The sequence below is a fragment of the Canis aureus genome, chromosome 13 (genome assembly GCF_053574225.1).
Source record: "Canis aureus isolate CA01 chromosome 13, VMU_Caureus_v.1.0, whole genome shotgun sequence".
In the NCBI taxonomy this organism is placed as follows: Eukaryota; Metazoa; Chordata; class Mammalia; order Carnivora; family Canidae; genus Canis; species Canis aureus.
Window position 1 is genome coordinate 28,410,776 of NC_135623.1, and position 19,050 is coordinate 28,429,825.

The 19,050-nt window shown below is 36.6% G+C and overlaps 1 protein-coding gene and 1 long non-coding RNA gene across 10 annotated transcripts in view; one reads left to right on the forward strand and one right to left on the reverse strand.

The window, feature by feature from the left end:
- The window catches only part of SYT1 (synaptotagmin 1), a 537,260-nt gene that overhangs the window by 304,588 nt on the left and 213,622 nt on the right, over positions 1-19,050 (forward strand). The gene's annotated exons all lie outside the window — the stretch shown is intronic.
- The window catches only part of LOC144282230 (uncharacterized), a 304,549-nt gene that overhangs the window by 62,776 nt on the left and 222,723 nt on the right, over positions 1-19,050 (reverse strand). For 3 of the 6 annotated variants that reach the window (XR_013350571.1, XR_013350573.1, XR_013350574.1), the window contains exon 4: positions 919-993. The exons of the other annotated variants lie outside the window; for them this stretch is intronic. This is a non-coding gene — a long non-coding RNA (uncharacterized LOC144282230). The remainder of the gene's footprint in view (positions 1-918; positions 994-19,050) is intronic. 6 annotated transcript variants of the gene reach the window in all.

A 19,050-nucleotide genomic window follows, 5' to 3' on the forward strand; every position in this document is an offset into this window, starting at 1 on the left:
CTAATGGAGTAAACAAAACAAAACAACAGAAAAAGCTAATTGAATAAAAAGATGAGTCGGTTGAAAATCGAAAACCAACCCGTCTGATTTGCCACAGCTAGCTTTCTGACTTTGGGAAGCAACTGGTCCTTTCCGAATGTTATTTTCCACCTCTAAAATTAGAAAGCTCGAGCATGTTTTTTAAATAGTTCTGCAACAATCTTCATATAAATTTGAACTCAACCACTCCACTTGCTGTGTGGTCCTATATAAGCTATGCCATCTATATATACTTTACTTTTTTCGTCTATAAAATGAAGATCATTGCACTACCTACCATGGAAGGAATTATATCAAATGAGGGAAGTGCTTAGTTAGCTTCTAATAAATTTTAGCTATTATTTAATTCTAAGGCCTATGTTCATGTTATTACAGATATATTAAACAGTTGTCATAACTGAAAATGTGAATAATATGATTTTAAGTATTTCTATAATAGCTGACGTTTATCAAGTGCTTATTATGTGCCAAACATTAAGTCCTTCATTTGTAAATCTCATTTAAGCCCCTCAATAACATAATGTAGAAGATATAATTATCCTTGGTTTACCCATGAGAAAACTGAAGCTTAGATAAGCACACAGACACAAGCAAAAAAGTACTACAGGAGATAATAAGCAGTTCTTCCCCTAAGGCCACTTTTTAAATCACACTGCCATATTGCTTTCCATTCTAGAATTTTCTTCCTTCAGTCTAGATGATTAATACCCAAATAAATGCAGCACTAGATCCTCATAAAAATCTACCTTTTCATCTTCTGAATCATTTGTATATCCCTATGTGCTTTATATCAATTCTTTGCCAAACCTATCAGTAAACTTTGGAGTATGGCATGCACACCCATAAAGTCAGAGTATTTAAAAAATACGTGTTACTCACTCCCCTCCTTTCCTTTGTATATCACATATGAAGGATCAGATTTCTCAGGAAGATCAAGGACTTGTTTAAATGCACCTAAAACAAGATAAGATTAATGTTGAAAGGCCTAAAAGACCCCAATAAAAGAAGCTACATCAAAACACACACACCTCTTCATTTCAAGTGGAAGAAGCCAGAGTTATCACCCCACTGTTTTCCACAGATGGTCCAAGTCACGACATTCGAAATTGATACATTTCAATCCCCAGGTTCTCAGGATGCAACACTCCACCACACTGGGAAAATTCTGTGTTTCATTCTCCAGATTAATTCTCCTCTTCCGGAGAAATGACTTTCAGCTATTTTAGACAATATGCCCTTCATTTGGAAAGTGATTTATATTCATTCACTCACAGCCATCATTCAGGAACATCATGGATTAATTCTAAAAGCCTAGCTTTTCATTAGTTCTGTTTGCAAGGCTAATTTTTACAGCAATTGATCATTTACTCCCAGTTGCTCCTTTTTCCAGGACTTTGTGTCCCACAAACATTCTTCTGATGCAGTAGTCTATTACACGTCTCTACCTAGACAGATGCGTCTATGCCCCTAATAATGAGCAGGTACTTACCAAAGCAAAAAGGTTCATGTTTATTATGCAAAGAAAGTTCTACCTTTCACTTACCAATGAGAATTAGAATGTGAGTCTTGGAGCAGAGAGGATCAGGAGCCTAGTTGCTTGCATAATACATATATTATTGGCACCTAATTTGCACTGAATATATGCAAGCTCTTTGCTCCATTTCTCAAGTATCCTATTATTGTTTACACTTGCAGCTGTTATTATTACTAAATTCAAATTAATCACAGGGTGTTTCCACATAAGTCACTACTGCCTTATCAAAGCCAATGATAAAATAAGGAATGACTTGATGATAGATTGAATATAGATATTCCTAATCCCTAAGTACACATACTTAAGAGATTTTCTCCCTTGTTAAATTTTACTTATCAAGAGTATCCATTAAAAAAAATCTAATTATTTTGCTGTTCCATGGCTCACACATGAAATAGTCTTCCAGAGTGGTAAATTCTAGGACACGAGGAGCCTGTGGACTAAAGAAGAGATCATTCCTTTCAATGATGACTCCTTCTAATTGAATATCCATAATTACAGTATGACATCTGATATTTCAGTTGCTATGCAATTAACATTTTATTCCTTCTTCTACCTCCTAATACATAAATCGTGAGGATGCATGAACTTCATTGTGCCAGGATGGAGGTAGAGGTATTTGTTGAGATTTTAAGGAGAATTTTAGAACATTTTCCAGACTCCAAAAAATGAGCAATAAGTGATTAATTTTTTGCCATCAACAAACTTGAACTGGGCACTACTTTAGTGTGACTCAGGAACTTCACACATCCATAAGATCTCAATTAGTGAGGTACTTGCTGATCTAATGTGGAAGACAGGACATATACTTGAATGCCCCCAACTTAAGACATAAAAGGATGATTGCCATATGCATAGTATGTACTACCATAAGAACAGAGTACACATGTGTGCATACAATAGCTGTATATCCAACAACAGCTATACGGAGGAAAAAGTTTCATTCTACCTGAAGAAGTTAAAAAAAAAAAAAAAAGAAAACCCTCCTTTAATAGGTAACATTAGGATCAGATCTGAGGGTAAAAATGTATTTTCACTCCAAATCCTATGACTTGTTCTCTTTAGATGTGTATCAGTAGCATTATTCTTGTGTTAACTAAACAAGAGAAGGGTGATACTTTGGCAAAATAAGAAAAGAAGGTGGGCATGCAAAGAAGGAAGGAAGGTATAGAAGGCCAGAAAACATCTAAAGTATGTAGTAAGGACTCTGAGTGAGAAGGAAGAAGAGTAAGTTCTTGAGAAAGAGACTATAAAAGATGAAAAGAACGAAGATCTTATTCCCAATGAGTTAAAAATAAAAGAATGGGGAAGCAGGAAAGTCACTGCTTTAACGCTTCCTTGATACACCCACCAGCTAACACCATCAAGGCAGCCTAGTTTATCTGGTGCCTGATCTGACATAACTAGCGTCAGAGGAGAATCTGTCTACAGATCACATGTATAAAACATCTGTGGCTCAGGTGCTTGTTCAAGAAATGCAGATGAAGGTGAAATAAGAAAGTACTTCATTTGTCAATGGTGCAGAAGTATACTAATGTGAATGCCCAGATGTAAAGGAAAGGATACAAAGGAAGAAAAATACACTTGTTTTGATGGTGGTGGGTATGACCTTTTTCCCACAGCCCACGCTGATCTTGTTATAAGTAGAGTATTTTGTGAAATCATTCTGGCTTGCTCAGGGGACCAGACTGTTGACTGTTTCTCCCCCATTCCTGGAAGGACAGAATGCCCCAAACATCACCCAACGTTGTAAGAACTGAGTAATGTGAATGCATTTATCCTCTATTCAAATATGAGGACTCAATGATCTCTGACACAAAGTTAGCATTTTTTCTCCTACCCTCCTTTCCAATAATTTGATATCACTGTCTGTGCTTTTCACAAATGCTTCTCTAGAATTAGGTGATTCCTTTCAAAACTGTGGCTATTCAAACTGGCAAATCATACCTAAATGAAGGTCAGTTCTACTTAAGTGATCCTACATTCTGCTCCACACAACGCCATAGAAAACTGCCCTAAGGATCTCTAAATTTCTTAATAGCCTGAAAGAGTCCATGTACCTTTCCAATAAATTTCAGGAAAACCCCATATCATAACAAAATAAGTCCAAGAAATTATTTTTTAAAGCACTCTTTTTATACCAAAGATTGTTCTACACCTAAGGGGATGCAATGATGCCCCTACCAGATTCTCAAGAAATACATAAGAAAAGTATGTGTAAGCAATAAATACCATGCCAGGCAGTAAGACACAGGAGATACCAGTACTGGAAAAATAAATTACTAAATTAATTCTAACTGGGCTGGCTCAGAGGGGAAGGAAACGGTTGACTTAGAACTCAAAGCATTAAAATGATTAGGGTAGTCAAGAATTTTGTGGAAGCACAGTTTAGAGCAAAAAGTTTGCCAGAACTGGGGGCAAATGGGATCCTATCAATATAATGAATTATTTAAATGAGTAGAAATTCAGTGTGTTTCCTACCAAGAAGTTACTCTAAATTCTCTTTAAATTGTTACAAAAGAGGGATCCCTGGGTGGTGCAGCGGTTTGGCGCCTGCCTTTGGCCCAGGCCATGATCCTGGAGACCCGGGATCAAATCCCACATCAGGCTCCCAGTGCATGGAGCCTGCTTCTCCCTCTGCCTCCCTCTCTCTCTCTCTCTCTGTGGCTATCATAAATAAATAAAAATTTCAAAAAAAATTGTTATAAAAGAATTTATTTTAAGTTACTTATTTTCTTATTTTTATTTACTACTAAGATCCATCAAGACCATGACCAAAATATATCTTGTTTTGTATAATAATATTTTTAAAAGGGATGAAGCTAACTTTAACTATCTTTCTTCTTTATGTCTTCAAATTTCCAACCATTTTTGCTTTTTCTATTTGTTTTGTTTTTGTTTTATTTTTCACTACTTCTTAAGTATTTTTAAATCCCAGTAGGCTCTGATAAATAATTACCCTGGAGCATATTAGAATTACAGAGCCTCAGATTAGTTTAAAAACTGGAATTTGAAAATGTAATTGGCTATAAAATTCATAGACTCTTATTACGGTAATAATCTAGCTTCTGTTGAATCCTGAATTTCAAGTCCCTGCTAAGCACTGAAACTTGTCTAAATTCATTCAGAACAGAAGTGTTTTATGCAGGGTGAGCATGTGAAGCATAAATTATCTATAGTCTAAATAACCCTTGAAAATAAGCCTACCATAAAATTCAGTAGGCTAATTTTTCCCGTCTCAGTAAATCTAGCACAACGTTGAAAGAGATCGCTCTTCTTAGTATGAGATCTAGGTGAAATAATCACCCTGAGTTAGAAGCCATGTCGTATGAAAAAATTTAATTGTTTTTTTCTTCTGGGTGGGTATGGTCGATGTTGCTTATGTTTAATTATACAACTACTCAAAAATAAACATGCATCAGAATCACCGGGAGGGCTTGTTAAACTAGACCGCAGAATTCCACCCTCTGTAGATCTGGAGCGGGGCTTAGAATTTTCATTTCTGAGTTACCAATAATAGAACTGTGGCTGTTCCAAGGACCTCACTTTGAAAATAACTGTGTGTACAAACAGACAGAAACACACACACACACACACACACACACACACACACAGACTTTTTGAAGACTTTTTAAGAAGATAACTGTATGTGTGCACATCATTCAACCAAATTACACCCTTTAATCTCTCAGTCCTTTCTTAGTTATTTGGTAGTAAATAAATCACTTCCATGCAAAACTTCTGTTTTGACGTGCAAAGCTGGCAAAACCAATTCCCAGCTGCTGGGAATGCCTTAATGCTGAGGCCACATTTGCCAATAGAATCCTGCCTGCTTGGATTTAAAGCCAGGAGGATAGATACAAAATTGGCATTTCAATAAAGCTACTTTCCTAAACTTTAATAACACCAATTCTGTTAACCTTGGAGGCCTGATCGGAACACAAATAAATGAGGAAATCCCTATTGTTAACATTTTGCATATTTATTGTTATCCCTTTTAATGTGTAAGGGCATGTCAGACTATAACATGAAATCTATTCTCTACTTTCTGGGTCTTTATTTTTTCCTTTTCCCCTTGTTTTATTAGATGTGGACACCTGAGGTACCTTCAGTAGCAGCTTTTCTACATTTGTAGAAAATACAAAAACCTTTGAAACAGTGTTTGCAGTCTCCTTCCCTTCTTAACTTTTGAATCATTTCCTATCCTTGGTCTATAATCTGCTTTCAAAATTTTTAACTTAAAAAAAAATTTAACTTCACTCCACCAAAATGAAAATTTCATCTATAGTTATTTTAATATCTGTTTTAAAAAGAAATGTCATATTTTCTTGTGTTAAGTAGTACAGTCAGATTCTCAGATGTTTAATTCAATGTTATCCCTTGTCTACCATGTAACTCAAATAAAGAGAGAGAACCCTGGAAAGGAGAATGCAGTACAAGCAAGCTGGGGTTGGGGAGTGTGAGAATATAGAAATTCAGAAAAACATGGAAACTGTGTGACACCCCAGAAGGTGATCACATGGTCATCATCAGGCTTTGGGATTGATTATGGGGAGAGAAGAGAATGCCCCGAGTCAGATAAGCAAGGATTTGGGTATAGCAGATCAAAATGTGCCCAATTTAGAATTCCATCACATGATCAACCTTCTTATGCCATTCGTTTTGGGAGGGGCTAAGGTAGAAAATACACAAATGTAAAAGTCAAATTTTCTACTTTTTATAAGGTTATGTAAAGTTATAGAAGACAAGGTTAAAACTGCTGATGTATGGATTACTTAGAAGTGCCTCCAGCGAGCAGCACAAGTAACTTCAAACTGCTGGCACTGTTTATATTTGAAGATTGTAAATTCTATTCATTCATTCATTCATTCTCTCAACAGATATTTATTACACAACTTTTATGTGCCAAGTGTAGGCAAGGGAAATAAAATTGTGAACACACATGCCTTGCTCAGCCTGGGGGTTAAAGCATACCGAGAAACAACTCATTGCACTAACATGTGTTGACTATGGAAACAGGTACATGCAACTGTGAAGGGCTCACGGGGGTCGAATCCTAATTGTAATGTCTAGGTGCTCCTGCCAAATTTCAAGAACACTAATTTAGAATTTAAATTATATGCTGGGGGAAATGAGTCTAACCTATATTTATTTTCCTTTAGCAGTAACTACAGAGAGGAAATGTGTCCCTTTAACTTTGGGGAAGGCTATTTTCCCTTCCTGAAGGTGGGGAGGGGGGAGACTTAGATCAGAGCTAATTGTTCTGTGATTAATATTTTCCCTCCCGTTGCTCCGTACAGCTGGGATGACATCCATTGTACACACAACAGGAGGTAAGAGAGTCAATCAATTAGAGGAACAAATTAGTTCCAGTTCCTACAATTTATTTGAGGTTGGAGATAAAATTGCCTGAAAATATTAAGAATATTAAAGATCAGTGATAAAACCTAAAGAAATACATTTATACTCAAGTTTGAAAGGCAGATGCTTAGTTGACACTGCTCCTCTGTAGATACGTGACGTTAATGCAGTAATAATTATAGTTTGGCAGCAATTAATAAATAGACTGTCAAAACCAGTCAAGTTGTGTTCATGGTTTTGGAAGGCTGCTGATTTTAGCTTTGACATGATGTGGCTGAAGTGTTCTTGAAAAGCTCAAAATTGTTAATTAAAGGATGCAATTCTGTAACTCTCCTTCTACAGGTCTAAGGTTGGAAATTTTTGGAAAAAAACATTCAGTTGCAACCTGATGTCTTCTTTGGGGTCCATGTATAGTTGATAATTTGTATTTAGAAAGATGTAGTATGTAGAAATATTCTAAGATTTAGGAGATTGGTAAACCTACAACCAAGAAAACATGAGTCAACTTGAAGAGATGGAATCTGATGGAATCCTTAGGCCACATCGAATTCTAGGTTGCTTTTGTTGCAATATCCTAATGTAAAACTCAGGGTAGGGACAGAAATCATGGCGGACTAATAATAGCCCAACTGTAAGTGAACTCAAAGTCCTATCTCATACAGAATAGCCAGGAAGTTTTAATCTGCCAAGAGACTAAGGTTTCGTCTGGCTCAGGGAATAAGAAAACAGAAAGAAAGGAATGAAAGTGGTCAAGAACATTTCATTTAAGCAGTGAAAAAGGCAATATGGTCAAGAACATCAATATAAATTTTATTCTTTTAAGATTTATTTATTTATTTTGAGAGAGAGAGCATGAGCACGTGCAGGGGGCGGGGCAGAAAGAGAGGGAGAAAGAGAATCCTCACGCAGCCTCCCTACTGTGCATGGAGCCTGAGGTGGGGCTCCATCCCAGGACCCCGAGATCATGACTTGGGCCGAAATCAAGAGCCTGACGCTCAACCAACTGAACCACCTAGGTGCCCCTAAATTCTATTTTTTTAAAGTAGTGATAAGAAGAAATTTAAAGCCATAATTTTACCAAGTTTTAAGCTTAGAGATTAGCCTATATGATCAAAGCTGCCTCAGCCCAGAATGTAAATCCCTGATCCGTTTCACACATCTGCTAGCTTGTCCAGACATCAGCAAAGGAACGAATAAAATACCGATATTAGTTAACATGTGTGTGCCTAAAATTTAAGACCCAAGCACGTTCTGAGAGTAATGCTCTAGAGCTATTCAAATTTAATCCCTCAGAGAAAATTCATATTTTTAAAAGGTAGCACTGTATGTTGATGAATAAACATCATCATCTGCTTAAAAAAGTGATAGATACAAATAAAACGGCTAAGAAATAAGGAAGGCAAACAAACATCACTACCATCCCCCAAAAAGAAGGTAAAAATAACAGAAAATGCTAAATATTAAACTTTTAGACCAAAACAAGAAAGAATTCATCTCATTTCATGCAAGTTTTCCTAAACTCTAAGTAAATATCTTGTAGAAATTTGTTATAAAATTTCATTTTGTAATTTAATTCTAGGATTTAACCATGAGGAAAAGTAGATATTTTCAGCTCCTTGTCTGTGGTGGTTAGTACTTATATCAACTTTTATGCCCTAATTAATTTTACTAATCCCTTTAGTTAATGAATAAGTAAATCAAGACTGCGGGAGGGGAAATCCATCCATTTCAAGAACAGGGGTAGAAAATTGTTAATTCAGAAGTGACCCACAGCTACCAAAGTGTTCTTGTCAGCATTGCTCTGCTCTCCCATTAATATTTTATTTTCTGTTTTATTATTCTTCATAGAGCCAAATGTCTCACAGTTAATCTCTACGGTACTTTTGTTTCTAAGCTCTCAGAAAGACATTGATCTGGCAGGAGGAAAATATTTGAATATAAATTGATTTTTATGCAATACACAGAAAACAAGTATTTTATTGATATAAATGGTTTCTTTGTTTGGAGAATTACACCAAAAATTATTTTGAAACAGCATGATCCCTCTCTGGACAGTATTAGAATTTCATGCCTAAATCAAGTTGAACATTAATTTTATAGGAATTTTCTGTCTTACGCAACAGCACAAATGTCTATGGTGAGAAGTGTCGAGGGAGAAGAGATGTAAATAAAAGCTTCCAGAAAGAAGACGTTAAGTGAGAAAGATGACAGAATGGCCACACGGGGAGAAATTGTTCTAGTTTCTTCTCTTTTTTTTAGGCCTCTTCATAAAGATAATAAAGACTTAAGTCACTTTTGTTTTTTTCAATCTGGTTGTGAACAGCAGAGGAGTCGGGTCTAAACTACATATGCAGCACAGGAAATACACAGACGTCATGGAGACAGGTCATGTAAGAAAGGGGAAGGCTGCATGACTTTGGGGTGCTACGGACCTTGTGTGTAGACATTCGGAAATTAGCTGACATTGTGGCATCGAGTCCCAGGCGCCCCTCACGGAGACGGTGGTCCTCGTCTCTAACCAGCATGGCCAGAGACAAGTCTTAAGGGCAGCAGAGACTCCCTGCATTGTTCGCTGCCTCCGTTCTTCTAGTCTGTTCAATGCCAGGCCATGCCGCCCTCATCCGGAAGGCTGTGTTCTCACTCGGGACTATATTCAGTCTTTGATGATGGACTTCTAGAAAGTGCCATCTTCATCAGCTGATTTCTACAGACTTTTCTTCTCTCCAACACCCTCTGTGAAATGCTGGCTTGCTTGCTTACTTGTGATCATGAATAACATCATGATTTTGCACACTCCCCTTTTTCAACACTGAATGCTCTACATCCATTTTCTCCCTACCAGCTGCCTTCTCGCTCTTCACATGTCAGCATTTTGTGATAGAAAAGATTCAGTAACAATGTGTGCCCAATATTGTGTAGGTTTTATATTCACCCTGGATTTGAAGCAGGCCTCCATCTTTCACCACTGAAAATGCTCTCTCAACTCCTCAATTACCAATCCTCCCTCACATTGAACTTAATCTGCTCTAACATGCAAAACTTGGAAGGGCATTCCATTAGGTACGCTGTTATTATTTTCATCTTTGCAGCTTTAAACTTCATTTTTTATTATTTAAATTCAAGTTAGTTAACATATACAGTATTATTTTCGGGGATAGAATTTAATGCTTTGTCAATTGCAGAGATCACCCAGTGCTCATTCCATCACATGCCCTCCTTAATGCCTGTCACCCAGTTACCCCATCTCCTCTCCAGCAACCCTCCGCTTGTTCCCTATATTTAGAGTCTCCTCCGGTTTGCCTCCTTATTTTCATCTTATTTTTCCTTCTCTTCCCCTATGTTCATATTTTGTTTCTTAAATTCCACATGAGTGAAATCATATGGATTTGTTTTTCTCTGACTGAAGCTTTAAACTTTCTAGTAAAACTACATTTTCCCTATTCTTTCTACCTCTAGCCTCGAAAATTCTTATATTAAGATGCCAGTCTAAAAATCTCTCTCATATATTTCAGTTTGACTTTATAATTTTCCTCTATTTATATTAGTGGTGTGTGTGTGTGTGTGTGTGTGTTTAAGGCACAAAGCTTTCACACAATCTTTTGTTTTCAAGGATTTTTTTCCATTGATTTTTTTTTGTCTTTGATTGCAAAAGCCCCTGAGTGATTTTCTACCAACAAAATATCCAGTAAACAAGCAGAATTTTATTAAGTCATATCTCCTATTTTTATTCTATATTTCACCTTCTGCAATACAGGGTGACTCAAGGATGATTGAAATCAACACTCATATTTTATTCATATGATCAGTATACTTTTACCTTAGTAAAAGTGTTAGTTTATCTGTAATATAATATCCAGTTATGAATTTGTAACAGTGTGCCCTCACTCTGAAATATCTCCTTAGCCAGGTGGGTATTATTTGAGCTTCTAGGTATTGATATTAACCATTTTAAGGAAAAGCAGTGGTATATTAACAGCATAGGAAAAAAAAAAACACTTGGCTCACTTGCCTAAATACAAACATATTTTCTCTCAACAAAATCATCATAATTTATAACCAGACTGATGAAACTAACTTGAGATTCTAATCATCAGTGATCTTGACCTACACAATAGGGAACTTTGCAAATCTGCTCATACCTATTGTTCTACAGTGAAGTGGAGAGGATTTCTACTTAATGTTAAAAAGTCATGATAATACAGCATTTTGAAATTAAAAGTCATCTGACACCTTCCAAAGAGGAAGTTGGGTACTTAGATCACTTTTCTTTTAGTATGTCATAATATTACATTTTGATCAATAAGTTTAGGAAAAAGGCCTAAAAACATGAGAGGATTGCCTATAGAATGGCCTTATTTTGATGAGATTATAGTGTATAATTACTGAATATAAAATGAAAAGGCAATTTAGCTCCATATATTGCTGTCAGGAAGCCAGCATGCCTGCTTATGATGTAAATGAGAAAGTGTTTACAGATCGTGCTTCTCAATGCAAACTATTACACTGTACTCTTTCTCTGAATATCTGAGATGCAAACTGTGGTATATTCATCAGTCTTATTACTGAGCTACTCAGATGCAAATGGCATTAAATCCAACTATTGGCCAAAATGAAAGTTTACAAAAACCCACAGATAATGATTTTTATCAAAGTCACATTTTTTCACAATGATGCTTAAATGTGACATGGTGACTCGATGGTATTTGTTAGGATATCTGTTCTTAAGCTCTCTTTCTTGAAGTGGTATGATCTGGGTTTTTCAAGAGGAAAGAGAAGCCATGAAATTTTTTTAGAGATGTATCTCTAACTCTATCAAACCTTAACTTGATGGAGAGACGGAAAATAAGCCATTGCTTATTAAGAGACAAAAGCAAACAAGGAGGAGAAACAGCAGCAAAAAGAACCCATCAGGAAACAGTTGGAGACTATGTTACATAATGAATATAATATGCTGTCTCCCTTTCAACTATTCTTTCTAAACCTCTGACTCCCCTGATTTACTACTTAGGTGCTCCTGAGTGGATCAAGGGGTAGTTGTTCACTGTCCCCTCACTTAAACTTTGATTAATGATGGGCACATTAAAGAAGATAAAACATTTAATTTGAATATAATATACAGAATTAAAATCTTGTCTAAATCTTTCAAATCTGAATTATTAGATGAAACCAATCACAAAACTAATTTTCTTATATTTCAAATCAATTTAATTCAGTTTTATCTATCTAGCAGCATAGATGGAGGGCAATGATCTTCATCTTAATTCACAGGATATGGGAAAGATACAGCCCTGTTCTGAATAGGAGAAAATGTCATGAATGTCTCTTAGACTTACTGATAACCAAAAACTAGGGATCAAAGGCACACACAGATAAAGGGTATTAACAAGAAACCAAGTTGGCATAACACAGTAAAAAAAAAAAAATAACCTACAGAAAAGGTAAATTTCATTTGTGTTATTGTGGGAAATCAGATTACAAAATACTTGTATATACTAGCTTTAGGCTGCAAGCAATAGCAAGCACAACACAAGATGGATTAAGCCATAAGGAAAATGTATGATCTCCCATTGCAAGAAGTTCCAAGGTATAGTGATTGTAGCTGTAGTTAATACAGCAGCTCAACAGCATCATGAGGGTCATGGTTACAGTCAACATTGAGCAACAGCATCTGTCAATCATCAGCCTTGTCTAGATTCTCTCACAATCATAACGTGACTGCAAGAACTTCTAAGTACCACACACAAACCCGACCACCACCAACAGGAGAGACACTGCTTTCTGTATAAGCATCCTTAAGAGTTAGAAAAGCTTCCTCAGAAATCACCCAACAGATTTCCTCTCCTATCACAATACTCCAGAACTGGATCACATGCCCTTTCTTGTGTAAGCCAACAATAGATAAAAATAATGAGATTACCATGAATTATATATATATATATATATATATATATATAGAGAGAGAGAGAGAGAGAGAGAGAGAGAGAGAGACACTAACGAAGTGTATCTATGAGTGGAGGATAAGGAAATAGTTGCCCAGAAAAAAAAATAATAGTAAGGCTTATCTTTTTTTTTTTTTTTTTAAGTAAGGCTTATCTTAAATCAGAAAGAGTGAATAGCTGTTAGGTAAGCAGTTGACATGTGATTTTATAATTATTTTATAAATTGTGGGTATTATTTATTCAGGTCTCATGTCCCCAAGTTAATTTGTCGGCACACAATAGAAGATAGAATTTAGGAAGAAGAATAAGCCCAATCACCACTTTCTGTACTTCATATCCGATGCACACACGCGCGCACACACACACACACACACACACACACAGATATACCTAGCAAATAAACTTAGTCTTCTGGCCCCACTACATTCAGATATGTTAAATCTTCTCAATGGTTTTCTATCTGGAATCTTCTCTCTGTAGCCTCCTATAATTATTTCTACTACAGCATATAACACATTGGATTCTAACCATCTGTATGCATCCCCAAGCATACAGATGGTAAATGAACTACTTGAAATTTATCCAAAGCACCGAGTATCATGTCAGACACATTGTAGGCACCCAATTTATTCATTCATTCAACATCTATCTATTCATTTATTAGTGAGGCAGAGTTCCATGGACCCTGGAGCTAGCCTGTTTCACTCTAAATCTTTGCTCTAATGCTGTGCATCCTTTGGCATGTTTTCTCATCTATAACAGAGAGATAATAATAATTGTCTGACTTCCAGGGTTTATTTTATGAGCATTAAATGAGCTTATATGTTTAAAGGTCTTATGAAAATGTCTGGCTAATAGTATAGGCTTATAAAGGGTTACTATTTTTATTTACTAATACAGTATTTCTAACTGTAGTCTGCAGAATTTCTCATCTTGTTTGCCACAATCTGAACTGTGAAGGGATCGATTTTAAAGCTTTGCTTCACTGTGTGACAAAACAATGACAGTTTGAGCACAGTTTGATAAAAGAGGGCTTTGAGTTGCAAGCTTAGATTTTCTCTCAAGTGCCTGCAGCTCAGAAACAGCAAGAGTTCAGAGCTGAGTTTCAGCAAAGCAATGGAAAATGGGAATTCCAAATTATCTATCTGTAGCTTCTATAGAAAACATTTTGAGAGCCAATTGGCTTGATTTGGCTATGCCGCATCTCTTCAATCACTGCCAGAAGCATCTAGTTTCATCTTACTATGCAAAAATTAAAAAGAGGTAACTCCGATTAATATTGTACACAATGAGCATTGTCACTTAAAACTATGTTAAAATGATCCATGCAAGATCAATTTCATCTCTAGGTTTTCACATCTACCTTTTTTGACAAAAAAAAAAAAAATTTAAAGAGATTTTGACCCTTACTGCACAATTCTTAAAACACAGTGAATATTTATTTGAAACCTTTACAATGGGGCAGCCTAGGTGGCTCAGCGGTTTAGCGCCACCTTCAGTCCAGCGTGTGATCCTGGAGACCCGGGATTGAGTCCCACGTTGGGTTCCCTGCATGGAGCCTGCTTCTCCCTCTGCCTGTGTCTCTGCCTGTGTGTGTGTGTGTGTGTGTGTGTGTCTCATGAATAAATAAATAAAATATTTTAAAAAAAAGAAACCCTTACAATGCATTTGAAAGGCTATTTTGGTATCTCTTCTTGACTATGACTCTGCCATTCTTAATAAAATCTTAAGAGGCCCCATCAAGCCATCAAAGTTTTCCATTGAATGGTGCTTTTAAAAGAAATGGCAGCTTTTAAAACCACAACAATAAAATATTTCATTAATAGAGAAATGGGTACATAGTAAACCAATTAGAAAAACAGTATTAAATTTGTGAATTCATTATATGCTTTTCGAAACTGCTCTCATATTCCAATTTTCAAGATTTATTTGCCTATTATAGGTGGGAAGCTTTCAATTTTGTTTATGACCCTTTGATTTTCTGTATCATTTTACAGTAATTCAGTGCTTGGGCTTTGAATTGGATATGATTTACTTGTTTCCATCTTTTTAATTCTCAATCTTATAGGTCTGAAGGGGGAAATACTGTAGCACTAAATATAGTTTCCATTTGGCTCATGGATTTATTTTTATTTTAGCTAGTTCCTCTGAAATTTATATTGCCCTCAATTGCTAAATATAATTGTGGTGATTGATCTTCTGGGAGTGAGAAACTCAGTTTGTTAAAAATTTTATCAAGTTTATTGTTTTATAATACATTATTTGTAAACAATGCTAATGCTTTCTCTTTGTTCTGTAGGAAATCTATATTTTGTGTACTCTAAGAAACCATGAATTACAAGATGCACCATTATTTTATAGATGAAGAAAAAATGCCACAAATTAAGCTATGTCAAAAATGGTTTCTTATCACTTGAATTTTTATTTTGTACTTATTGAAAAGTCATTCAGACTTAGACTTTTTGTGTCACTTTTATACATGCAAATGAGGAAATTAAAGGCAAAATAGATTGCTTAGTAAGTTCCTAAAATTTCTAAACCTGTTCTCAATTCAGAGTTAATGATGCCCATCTCTTTTTACACACCACTTACCTGTGTTTCTTTAAATATTGCTCCACTAATGCTTCCAAAATCTTCCAAGACACTTGACTCTCATTCTGTTGGTTTCATTGTAGAAGCTGACAATAGAAATCTTTCGACCACAACAGGGATTCAGATTCCTTCCTCAAATGGCCTTTCAGTGATTTGTTGACTGGAACGTCAATGGCAATAGCAAGCAGGCAGAGTGTGCTGGCCTGGCCAGCAGCGATAGTAAGATGCCACAGAGTATAAGGCAAATCCCCATTTCTGAGACGCAAAAATGCGAAAAAAAAAATGTATTTAATGGAATGTTTTAAATCCTCAACCATCAGTTGGCCTCCACAGCATCTGCGTAGGCCTGCAGAGCACTCCATACCATCAGTTCTATCACTCTTCACGTGCATTAAGGTAGGAATGCAGGAGAGACTTAGTAACAGAACTCACCACCTCCAACTGTGAATCTAAATATTCAAAAAAACTACCAAGCTTAGTGAACATGGTAAGTTTTACTTCTCACAGCACTTTCTCGATTACCAGGAACAGCTACTCCAATTCTTATCAATATTGGGTTTTATAGTATAGTACAATATACTATATACTGGAAACTCAGAGCTGAAAACTAGGCTAAAGGAAGCAGGGTAACTGGAGGAATGACACCGCACCACGGTCACAGAGCTCGGAAGCCAGGCTTCACCACTTCTTAACTCTGTAACAATAAGCATGTTTCTTCTCTCCACCTCGGTTTCTCCTGAGTACTTCATAGCGTCAGTCCCTGAAGGAGAGAATCTATGAGCCTCACTCCCGTTTTCATGTCAAATAGTGGCATTGGCCTCATTGGTCCTGCTCCTTCCAATAATCCCCTGTGATTATGGCGGAAGGGGGCAGCCATGCAATCTACCTAGACTCTTGCCCATCTTGAGTCTGTGAGCAGGACAATTTCACTGGACAGGAGCTACTAACAGATAAGCACTGGAGTTCACATCTCGAGTACATCTCCCACCCGCTATCTGCAGGATCCATTGTTAGATCAGTCTCTCCCCGAGAAAACAAAGTTTAAAAATGAAAATAATGATTTTGAAGTAGATGGGCCAACTTGGAAATAAACCTTAGTAGTGATGACATTTTTTGACATAGGACATTTTTTTTAAAGATTTTATTTATTTATTCATGAGAGACACAGAGAGAGGCAGTGGACATTATTTTTTTAAGCAATCAAAACTAGGGCAGCCCTGGTGGCCGAGTGGTTTAGTGCCACCTTCAGCCCAGGGCTGATCCTGGAGACCCAGAATCGAGTCCCATGCAGGGCTCCCTGCACGGAGCCTGCTTCTCCCTCTGCCTGTCTCTTTCTCTCTCTCTCTCTCTCTCTCTCTCTCTCTCTCTCTCTCTCACATAAATAAAATCTTTAAAAAAAACAATCAAAACTAGAGCGAGATGGGAGGACAATAAGTAAATTCTTATTATACCGAGTATCTTTCCGCATTTAAGGAAGCTGGATCTTGAGCAACTAACTGCTTTTGCTTGTCTTGGGAAGATAAGAATGGAAGGAGATGAACACTGGTAAATCTAAAAAACTAAATTATATTTTTAAAGATATGAAAAAATTTACATTAAAAATATGAAAACTGGAAGTTGATAAGTCAAAGTTTTCCAACTTCTAGTAACAGCATCTATCTAGCCATTTCAAACATTTGAACTCTGGTTTTTAATACAAGTGTTTGCCTCTGAAGCTATTCTGTTTGGAGCACCTCACATCTATATCTCTCACTTAGTTCCTTTGGATCCAAATTTCCTAATTTCTGGTCCTACTTGTTACTCCTTATTCATGCTTTTCCATCTGCCTCCTGGCAATCAGAGACATGTTTTCAATTGTTTCACTACATCAAGAAGATAACTGAGTTGCAATTTCCCACTTTTGGAATCAAGAGATACAATCACGGGGCATATTGAGTTTCCATAATGGCAGGAAAGACAGCCAGGAGAAACTCGTGGGCCGTCTTGAGGGTGAGGATCGGTGTCTTATTCTCCTTTCCTCTGCCTCCACATAAAGTAGAAGGCTCAGTAGACACTCATACATCAAGGGCCTAGTACATGATAAATTAGACCTACACTAAGTATTGTTCTCCCCTTTCTTTGAAGGGAAAGAAAAAACTGAGAAGAAAAGCAAAGATAAGGAGAGCAGAAGGATTTTGATCACAGAGAAAGAAGGAAAGCCAATATGACTATCAGTGGCTGTGAGAGACAGGTTTATAAGAAGGGAGAGAGAAGACATACGTAGCCCTCTGCATAGAGCCAGGAACTAGAGACCGTGGTGGTGGTGTCTTGAGTGTACACTTACCTTCAAATCATTAAGTTGTATACAGTAAATAGGTCAAGCTCTTTTTTTTTTAATATAGATGTCAAATTTTGGGGGCACTGTTTTTTTGATCACTTGTTAAATACATAATTAAAATATGTTGGTACCATTTAAATACTGTTATTCAAAAATTCTGATTTTTGACGAGGATAGAATACCAAAGAATTTTGCTTTGAAATTTGGAAAGCTTTTTCCCCCAAAACAACATTTTTGAGTACGTATTTAAAAAGTCCAGTCTAAGATGATTCATAAATAGTGAAAAATATGCAATTGTCTTCCTTCATGTTGTTAGGTTTTCCTAATATGGTTAAGTTCTCATTCAACATGTTCTCTAAGTCAAAAGCAAATTCTCCTTTCTTTGGCAGTAAGTACAAATATTTCATTCCACATCTGTCATTTCTTTTCCATCACTTTCTTTAACATATACCACAGAACCCAAGGTTTTCTCTGAAAGACATCCTGAAATCTCTTTGTTCCTTGTAAAGTTTTCTTGGTTTGTGTCTTCTAATCTTATTTTCTTGGGGTTTTGAAATAACACTGGTTCCAGCTTGCTTTTCTCAGTCCGTCGCATCAAATGATCATCCACTTTTGATCATTAGGTCATGCCTCGACCTAAATAAAGTGGCAAGTAAATAAATAAGTAGATTCCTAGGAAATGCTGCTGGTGACTGTTCCCTATTTCCTTCCTGCTCATGCTCTTCCAGAATGACCCTCAGTATAAACATCTGCACACCTTCTCAGTGTTTGTAGTGTGGTATTTTAGGGTTGGGGAGGGATGCTGATTCTATTCTTAAAGTAAAGTTAAGCAGATTCACTTAAAGTCAATGTGCAAAAGTATTTATGACAGATACAGCCTGAGAGCCATGCTCTTAAGCAAAATTCTCCCCGTGCCTCTTAGGAAGATTTTGTGGCTTACTGGGTAAAATCTGGAGGTAACTAGATCTATTTTGTTAAAAAGAAGAAGAAAAAGACGACGACAACGACCCAGGAGCCTGTACTTTTCATGGTTTCTGAAGGTAGGCAGCCTGCTGTGCTTCCCATGGCTCCAAGGTCTGAAAACAACCTTTCATCTCTCACCCTTTTACTGGGACTATCGCCAGAGTCAGCTGTCATTGCCATGAGAGAGACTATACATAATGTCTGGCTTTCCTCTTTCTTTCTTCAAGAGAAAGTATCTACTCAAACTAGAGACAGGATATACCTGACTTCAAACATCTGCAAACATGTGGAAGATTTTGATAATG